Below are 8510 nucleotides of genomic sequence, written 5' to 3' on the forward strand. Positions count from 1 at the left end.
GCTGGGCCGAACCGGGCAGCCCGAATGGGCATCTATATTGATGGGTATGCAATTGCAACTGGGGACAGTTTTAACAATGTTAATCCTATGCTAACATTGGTTCTAATATCTCATATAACGTTGCAGTAGATACTTAATTTATTCTAATGGCAATCGTGCAATTTTGAAAAATAAAACCGACTATCAAATACAACAAGTTAAATCATATATTCTCTACAATGCTAGAACACAAGTTTTTCGATTTGTATGAGAACTACTTAAAAAACATACATAAATAAATGTATATTGTGTTGTAGAAATTGTTGTGTGGACGCCCAAATGTTGAACCAGGCCAAACTAAAATTCCTCATGTTTGAGTGACCCACGGCCCACCAAATGTAATCCCACAACTACATTGCATACTACTGCAGCACCAACAAATACTATCTTCTGTAGAGAAATCGGTTCTTGTAATGCTCACATAGAAGCACAATATAGAACACACAGATATTCGTATGTTACAAAGGACACAGTTGCCTCCTATTTATAGAGCCGAGCCGGTGGGTAGGCAACACTGCCCATCGTATTCTCCCGTTAATCACCCCCACATGGTCATTACACATCTCCATACGTTTTGTCTTTTAATTATTAGTGACCACGCATTGCAACAGTTTTACGCATACCGAGATTCACCTGCATCGACATTTCACTGTTTTACGTTGGCACAAGACACATTCGCTCTCTCCCACGCGTCGCCCCCGCACAAGCGACTCGCGCGGCGACCACCCTAGCCCCGCCGCTAGCCCTCTTTCTCCTCCCATCCCTCCTCGCCGCTACCGGAGGGGGCTGCTGGGAGGCCCGCGCGGCCAGCTAGGATGGTGGCGGCGAGGCCTTTCGCCCAGGCGTGCGAGTTCCTCTGTGCGGGGCGGCCCTCGGCGGCCATGGCGGCTTGGCGGGTACCTACGCGGGGTGCTCGCCGTCGTGGTCCTTGCCGGTGACTACAGCGGGCGCGGTGACAGCGACGGCGTCTTCGAGCAGCAGATCCAGCGTCCCGACGGCCGGATCCGGCCTTAGCACTACTGCGGTGGCATCGGTCTGCGACGCCGGCGATCAGCTAGCATCAGCATCGGTGATGGCAGGCAGTTGGCTTGTCTGCATCGGTGCGGATTGGTGGCGTGGTGGTGCGGCCAGGCGCCATCAGACGTTGTGGCGATGTAGGCGGCTGTGCTGGCTGTGCGGCGTCGGCACCGTGGTGGCGTGGACGGCGGCGACCTGCTCGTTTTCGAGTCTGCCATGCCATGCCATAGCGGCGAGACGGGCGTCGGTCGAGCGGGCCACACCAGGCTCTCCAGTCCGACGACAACGACAGCGGCTGTGCGGCATGGCAGAGTGGGCGGCTTGGGGCTGGCTTAGCAAGGGTTGGGATGTTGGTAGGCTGGGCGACTGGATCCCGGCCCTCTTCTCCCCGCCATTTTGCCTTCCCCCTTCCTCGGGTTATGGCTTTCGCGGTGGAGCTGGCCGGATTTGCTTGTTGCCGCGGGCCGGCTTTGCCGGTTTCGGCGGGGAATGGACTCTTCGGCAGGCTTCTCCGGGCGCTTCTCATGGCCGAAATCTCTAGGGAGGTGGCCGGGCGGGGTTGCTGCTGATCCATCACCGCACCCTACCTCTCTGGGAGAGTTTGGTCTTCGGCGACGACGGTGATGGAGGTTGTTTGAGGTCGGAGCGAAAGCTTGGACGGCGACGTCTGCGGACATCGATCCCTTCTTGGAGGCATCATTTCCTACCTCACTTTCTACCATACTTGATGTTGCAGGTGAAACCCTTCCGATGGCGGGCGTAGCTCTTACCGTCCTTTCTATAAAAGATATTTCACTGTTTGACAACATCTTCGACAGGTGTTAGAAAACCGTATATAATCCGTATATAAGCTCTTGTATGTACGTTACACCGGCTACGGGGAGGACGACCCATCAGATGTGTCGCTGCGGGACCGGCCCATGGACTTGTTGGAGCTGCTCCGGATGGCCCTCTTGACAACGGACTCCTTCATGTCCACGAAGGACATGAGTTCCCGGATGCTGGTCTGCCTGGCGGGCCAGCGCAGGCTCTTCTCCTTGTCAGGGAACGGGCCGCCGCCGCCGCCGTCCTCCTCCTCCTCTTTGGCGCCGTCGGTGGTCCCGTGGCGGTGGTACTGTCAGAACTGGAAAAGTATCCTGGCGAAGTAGATGAGCAAGGCGACGCCGCAGATAAGGAAGACGCCCCCGAAGTTGGCCACGCTGAGCCTTACGGCGCCGCCCACGCCGTCGGTGCCCTGCGAGTCGCACGTCCCCGTGTTGAGCCAATTATCGTGGATCCGCTGCAGGTCACCGCTCTCCGACAGCTCAGGATGGCCGTCGACAGGCCCACCGCAAGGGTGGCGTCGTGCGGGAACGCCTGTTGTGTTTCCACAGATCGTCGTCGTTGGTTAATGTGGTGAAAGAAACAAACAAACAAAGAAAGAAAGAACGAACATGTTTGGACTTACGAATCCCCATCCGCTCTTGGTGAACTCCTGCCCCACCGTCCTGAACTGGCAGTTGCTGGAGAGGAAGAGCTCCACGTAGGGCAGCTCGTCGACTATGGCCACCACGCCGCCGCCCCTGGGCCCGCGCTGCAGGCTGTCGGCGTACTCGTCGATGTCCAGCTCCCGGAGGCGCGACGCCGCGACGCCTAGGTCCTTGATCATGTAGCTCCCGGCGAAGGAGCCTTGCTGGTAGCCGATGGGGTCGTTGCTGCCTTGCTGGCGAGGAGGTAGTTGACGCCCTGGATGTCCGTCGACAGCTGCTGCACCGTCAGGATGGACGTCAGGCTGGCTGTGTAGCTCTGGGTGTTGATGAGCACCACCAAGAGCCACATGATGACGACGAAGCGACCAAGACTGCTAACAGTGTCCTCTCCTGCATGCGTTTCACTTTTCATTAGGATTTCAGATTCAGCTGAAATTAAGCTGCTGATTGCTGAATCGATCGACACATTGGATTGATTCACCGGCCGGCTCTACTCACGACTCACTTTGCGAGAAGAACACTGCGGCGAAGCTGAACCAGAACATGGTGCGCATCTGGTTCCACGGCGACCCCCGGAACTCCTCGTTGTGCCGGTGCTCCAGGATCCACACCACGGCGCCGATGAAGACGCAGAAACCGACAAAGGTGCTCCACAACTCCGGCGTGAAGGGCTTGAGGAAGGCCCACTCGTCGGAGCTCCTGGCCTTCACCGTGGACACGATCACCTGGCCGGAGTCGATGTACGGCAGCGTGAAGTCCACCACCCGCGTGCGGTTCGTCACGATCGAGAGGTCGCCCACCGCCGCGTCGAAGAAGCCGTCCGCCACATTCTGCACCAGCTCGTCGTAGCTGGGGCTCGTCACGCCGTCGTCGAACAGGACGAACGACACCGACACCGGGTACGGGAGCTGCTGCAACGCCGCCTTGAACACGTCGATGCAGTAGCCGCTCACGCCGTCTTTGCTCGTGTCGTCCTTGGACACGAACTCCTTGTACGACGTCCGGTACGGCACGCCGATCCTCAGCGGATTGCTGTTGGCGGCGAACACCCACCCGCGCGGCGTGGTCGCCGTGCCACCGGGCCAGGTGACGTTGGACATCTGCTGCTGCTGATCCTTCTGTTGCTGCTGGGGTGTCGTGCTGGTGCTGTTGGGCGGCGGCCCGCCGTCGTCGAGCAGCGTGGGCGCGTCCACCGACAGGCGCGTGTAGTTGGACCAGTAGGCGACCCGGCGGACACCCGTATTACCGCCGACGTTGAGGATCGCGTAGGCCGGGTTGGTGATTCCAATGTCGGCCGAAATCTCCTGATATTTTCGATATATCCTCTTTATTCGTAGGTGCCGATAAGAAAATATCTATCTTTTTCGTACAAATTTTGTTTAAATTTATTTAAATTCAAATGACATTTTATTTGAATTTGGTCCGATATTTCCGATATATCCTATTTATCCTCTTTATCTGTAACCCCCGATAAATTTTAATTTCCGAAAATGAAAACCTTGGGTGAGGGTCCCATTCCCAGTCACATTCCCATCGGTGTCGAACTGGAACCCCACGCGGCCCGTGACACCGGTGAAGTTGGCGAGCATGACCTTCCGGAGCAGCTGCTCGCCCTGGTCGAACACCCTGAGCACGCTGAGTCCCAGCGCGCTACCGTTGGCGTCGCAGACGTTGGGGTTGGCGGAGAAGGTGACGTTGCCACTGGCTTCGTCGAGGAACTGGTCGATGGCGTGTGCTGCGATCCAGACGGAGTCGTAGGCGAAGAGGCTGTACGCGTTGACGGCAGCGGTGGCATTATTATCACTAGGTGGTTCGGTGCCGGCGAGCCTAGAGACGAGCGACGCCTTGGCGTCCGAGTCCGGCGTGTACTGGCGCAGCGTGAGAACGCCCTGTGGCCCTGCTCGTTGGGAGGAATCTGGAAGAATTTGTGAGAGAGTGAACAGTGTTTTTCAGCCGGGAACAGTGCATTCCGAGTGAAAAACTGACCAGCCGAACTGCCCCTGTATATTGTTGGACTCGGAGCCGGAGGCGGCGGCACCAGCACCATCGATGGCTGCTGCAGCGAGCCAGTCGGTCGCGATCCAGGCGTACCCTGCGACCATCATGCCGAGATCCCACGCGGCGGCGAAGACGTCGAGGCCTGAGTCCGGGCTGGCGTGGACGACGAAGACGTGCGATTCCATGGAGTTGGCGAGCTCCAGGAGGTCGGCGAGCGTGGCGTGGTCGGCGCCCGGCGGGAACGCGGCCTTGTACGACACCCTGGCGCGCGTGGCCTACAGCGCGTCGGCGAGCGCGACGATGCCGCCGCGGCCATAGTCGTCGTCAACGTAGACGGCGGTGACCTCCCTCCATCCGTAGTGTGACACGACGTCGGCGATGGCGGCCATCTGGAAGCGGTCGTCGTGCACGGCGCGAACAAAGTAGGGGTACTGCGTGGAGGCGAGCGCCGGGTCGGTGGCGGCGAAGGACACCAGCGGCACGCGCAGCTCGTTGGCGACGTAGGAGACGACGTGTGCGACGACCGACGACTGGGGGCCCACCACGGCCATCACCTCCTTCTCCATCTATCTGCTCCAGGGCTGCCAGGTTAAGGTTCATTCAGGTCAATCATCCGTGGACAGTGGACAGTGGCATCCCATTCATGGCTGCAGTTGACTTTGGCGTGCGTGTGCAGCAGAGCAGTAACAGTCTATGAAGCGGTCGTTGACTAATGGATTGGATTTGGATAGGCTGCCTGCCTGCCTGACTCGTCTCATCTGGTTTTGAAACTAATATTACATTTTTAAAACTATTTTGGGCTAGTTTGACTGAGGACACACGCACTGATTCAGCTAGTGCAGTCGTACTAGCATGGTTTGTTTGAAGAATAATAATGGAGTCTACTCCTAGCTTTTAATTTGTTGTCAAACCAGACTGGACTAGAAGATTGCCCCTGTTACGTACTCTCTCCGTCCAATAAATCTATTTCTAGAGCTGTCTTTTAAGTCAAATATTTTTATATCTGTTTAGATTTATAGAAAAGAGTACAAATATTTATCACATCAAATGAACATATTATGAAAATATATTTTGGTATATCCAAATGATATTAATTTGGTGTCATAAATCTTGACGTTCTTTACTATAAATTTGATCAAACTTAAAATATTTGATTCTGGACCTACTTATACATATTATAACAATCCAAGTTTTTGTGTAATACAGAAAATACGAAGTGTCCTTGCATGTAGATTTAGTCAAACTTAAGTCAAGCATCTCTCGTTACCATATACCACACTGCTACCACCAAACTTTTGATTCTAAAAATATATTCAAAAGTGTGTTTGACAAAATCCAAAACCATTGACATGCTTTTGGGGTTTTGGAGTTTGGACCAATACTTGTTTGGAAACAAATGCCTATTTTGAACTAATATTAACCTAAAACTATTTTGAGCCAAGTTGGTTTGGTCTACACAGAAGGAACATGAAGCCAATCTTTTAGAAAACCTACAAATGTCTGTTGTTTGGAAGAAAAAAAATGTCTTGAAATGTTTTGGCCATATTTTGAAAAGTTAAGTTTTAACCCTATTTTGGTAATTTCTTGTTCGTTTATATTATAATATAGTATACCTTGTTTGGAAAGAGGGGTACTTATTACAAAAGAAATAAAGGAGTGAGGTAGGGGGAGGTTCACATCTTGATGCATTCAATGTTCATGTTCTTGTGCAGAAACCAAAGTTGAGACAAATAGACAATGCAGGCAAGGAATGGTCGAATGGAATGTGCAGTGCAGCAGAGAGAGAGAGAGAGAGAGAGAGAGAGAGAGAGAGAGAGAGAGTTGTCTACCTTGGATTGTGCCTGCGAATCCACTGCAGTTGGTGTCTTGGAAGACAATGGTGAGGTTGGTACCGCTGAGCACGTCGGGGTCGCGGTTGACGTCGTCGACGACGAGCTGGATGGCGGTCCTGGCGGACCTCCCGATGACGGTGTCGAAGGTGAAGAGGGCGCCGATGGTGATGTTGGTCGGGCGCGCCGCCTGCAGGGCGACTGGCAAGACGGTGCAGAGGCAGAGCAGCCGGAGGAGGAGGGTGGTGGTGGTGGCGGCGGCGGAGGACGCCATCACCTGATCTCTGCTGTGCTGGAGGAGACGACTGCATGATGATACTTATATAGGAGGGTCGTCGTCTTGCCTCTAGTCCGTCGATGTACTAGATGTACTAGAGAGAGTCCAGCCAGCCAGACTCATCCAGCTAGCAGGCCAAAAAAAGACAAGTAACCCAATAATGGGTCGACGTCTCAGTTAGCAGGCCTCTTACGCCTTGATTTCAAGCCTAATTACTATAGCAAAAGCTTGATTTCACCATTAAATCTTTATGCAAATCAACATCTCCATTGTTTTAGCCCCCTTATCCCGCATGGTGCATCCGCCACTTAGTATATTATTGCTTCTGAATGCCCGCAACAGCCGCGAGATGGCGACATGCATGCCTCAAGTTTATGTAGATAGAGAATATGTACCGTAAGTATGCATGCATGACTGCTACGGAGTAGCTAGCTAGCTAGATGGATGAGCTAATTCATAAGCTCTCTCTCTCTCTCTCTCTCTAATTCATAAGCTCTCTCTCTCTCTCTCTCTCTCTCTCTCTCTCTCTCTCTCTCTCTCTCTCTCTCTCTCTCTCTCTCTCTCTCGCATCCGCCATGCATCGCAGCATGCACCCATGCATATTCCCATATTCCGATTATATTCATTCATGTGAACTACTGGCTACCGACGATGCATGGGATCGGATGGACGCATTAGTTAGTTTGCTTGTCGTCCGACAAAGCAAGTTAGCAAAGTCAAAAAGCCTATCCACTCTTGTCGAATCAATCATATGCATGCATGCAATTAGTAGTACTGTATACAATAAGCCCCTAGCCATTTACATTATTCTTGGTAGACCTGCTAACTAATAGCGAATCTTAGAATTTTGCCTTCGTTCCATTTATGCCGCAGAAAGCGAAAATTATGTCGTACTCCCTCCGTCCATTTATCTCCTTCGTCTAAGCAAAAAAAAAATCCAAAAGTCTCCTTCGTATTAGTCTGGGGCCACGGGTTTGACTTCTCGTACGTGCTACGCATTTGATACACATTGGTTGCTCCTTGTCTGCATTTATTGCTCCTTGGCTGTTCATTGGTTGCGACTCCTTGGCTGCTCCTTGCCTTAAGTGCAAATCGGCGTTGTTTACTGCTCTTTGGTCATTGCGCCGAAGGCTAATACAATGGAGACCAATGGATGGAGGGAGTATTTCACAATTTGCGACGAATGCACGACGAAAATGCATTCGTCGCCTATTCCCCGTAGCTAAAGGTGTTCTGCAAGAAAACTAATAGTATCGTCGTAATTTTGCGACGTTCATACTTGCGTCGTTGATTTACGACGTTCGATTTTCCTCGTTATCGAGTAGAGAAAACATCGCAAAAAAATTGACCATAGATGACTAGAGATGTGCCACGTAGGACAAAGAAATCGTCGTAAAATATTGTTGTCATATGATGCGGTAGGATCTGACATGGCACATTGCAGCTCACAATAAACATTGAAGTCCATTGAACAATATACAACCCATCACAGCATTGCAGATAGAAATCAATTGACAACCATCAAGCAAGTGCTCACATTCATTACATCATAGATCCATTCAGAGTTACATGTTCAAATAATTTCACATGTCAAACTCAACCCAAAATACATTAAATTAAACTCAGTCTAAGTCACTACCAGATCCAACCAAGTGGCAAAATCAGTAGCCACATATCCAAGGCATTACTAAATAGACATCCAGATACAAACAATTACCAGGTCCAAGACATGTAGCAAAATAAATAAACAGCCACATATCCAAGCCATGTTGTGGTCATGCATCATGATCAGTAGGATAAAAGGAAAAGGATACGTAGTGACCTAGTCCTTGTTCAAGGTGAACAACCGACGAAGAAGAGCATTGGTTTCCTCTCCTTATT

The 8510-nt window shown here is 51.9% G+C and overlaps 1 pseudogene; it reads right to left on the reverse strand.

Annotated features, from left to right (window-relative positions):
- Positions 1–1930: 1930 nt before the first annotated feature.
- Positions 1931–6626, reverse strand: LOC136544945 (glutamate receptor 3.5-like; annotated as a pseudogene).
- Positions 6627–8510: the final 1884 nt, after the last annotated feature.

The sequence above is a fragment of the Miscanthus floridulus genome, chromosome 3 (genome assembly GCF_019320115.1).
Source record: "Miscanthus floridulus cultivar M001 chromosome 3, ASM1932011v1, whole genome shotgun sequence".
NCBI lineage: Eukaryota > Viridiplantae > Streptophyta > Magnoliopsida > Poales > Poaceae > Miscanthus > Miscanthus floridulus.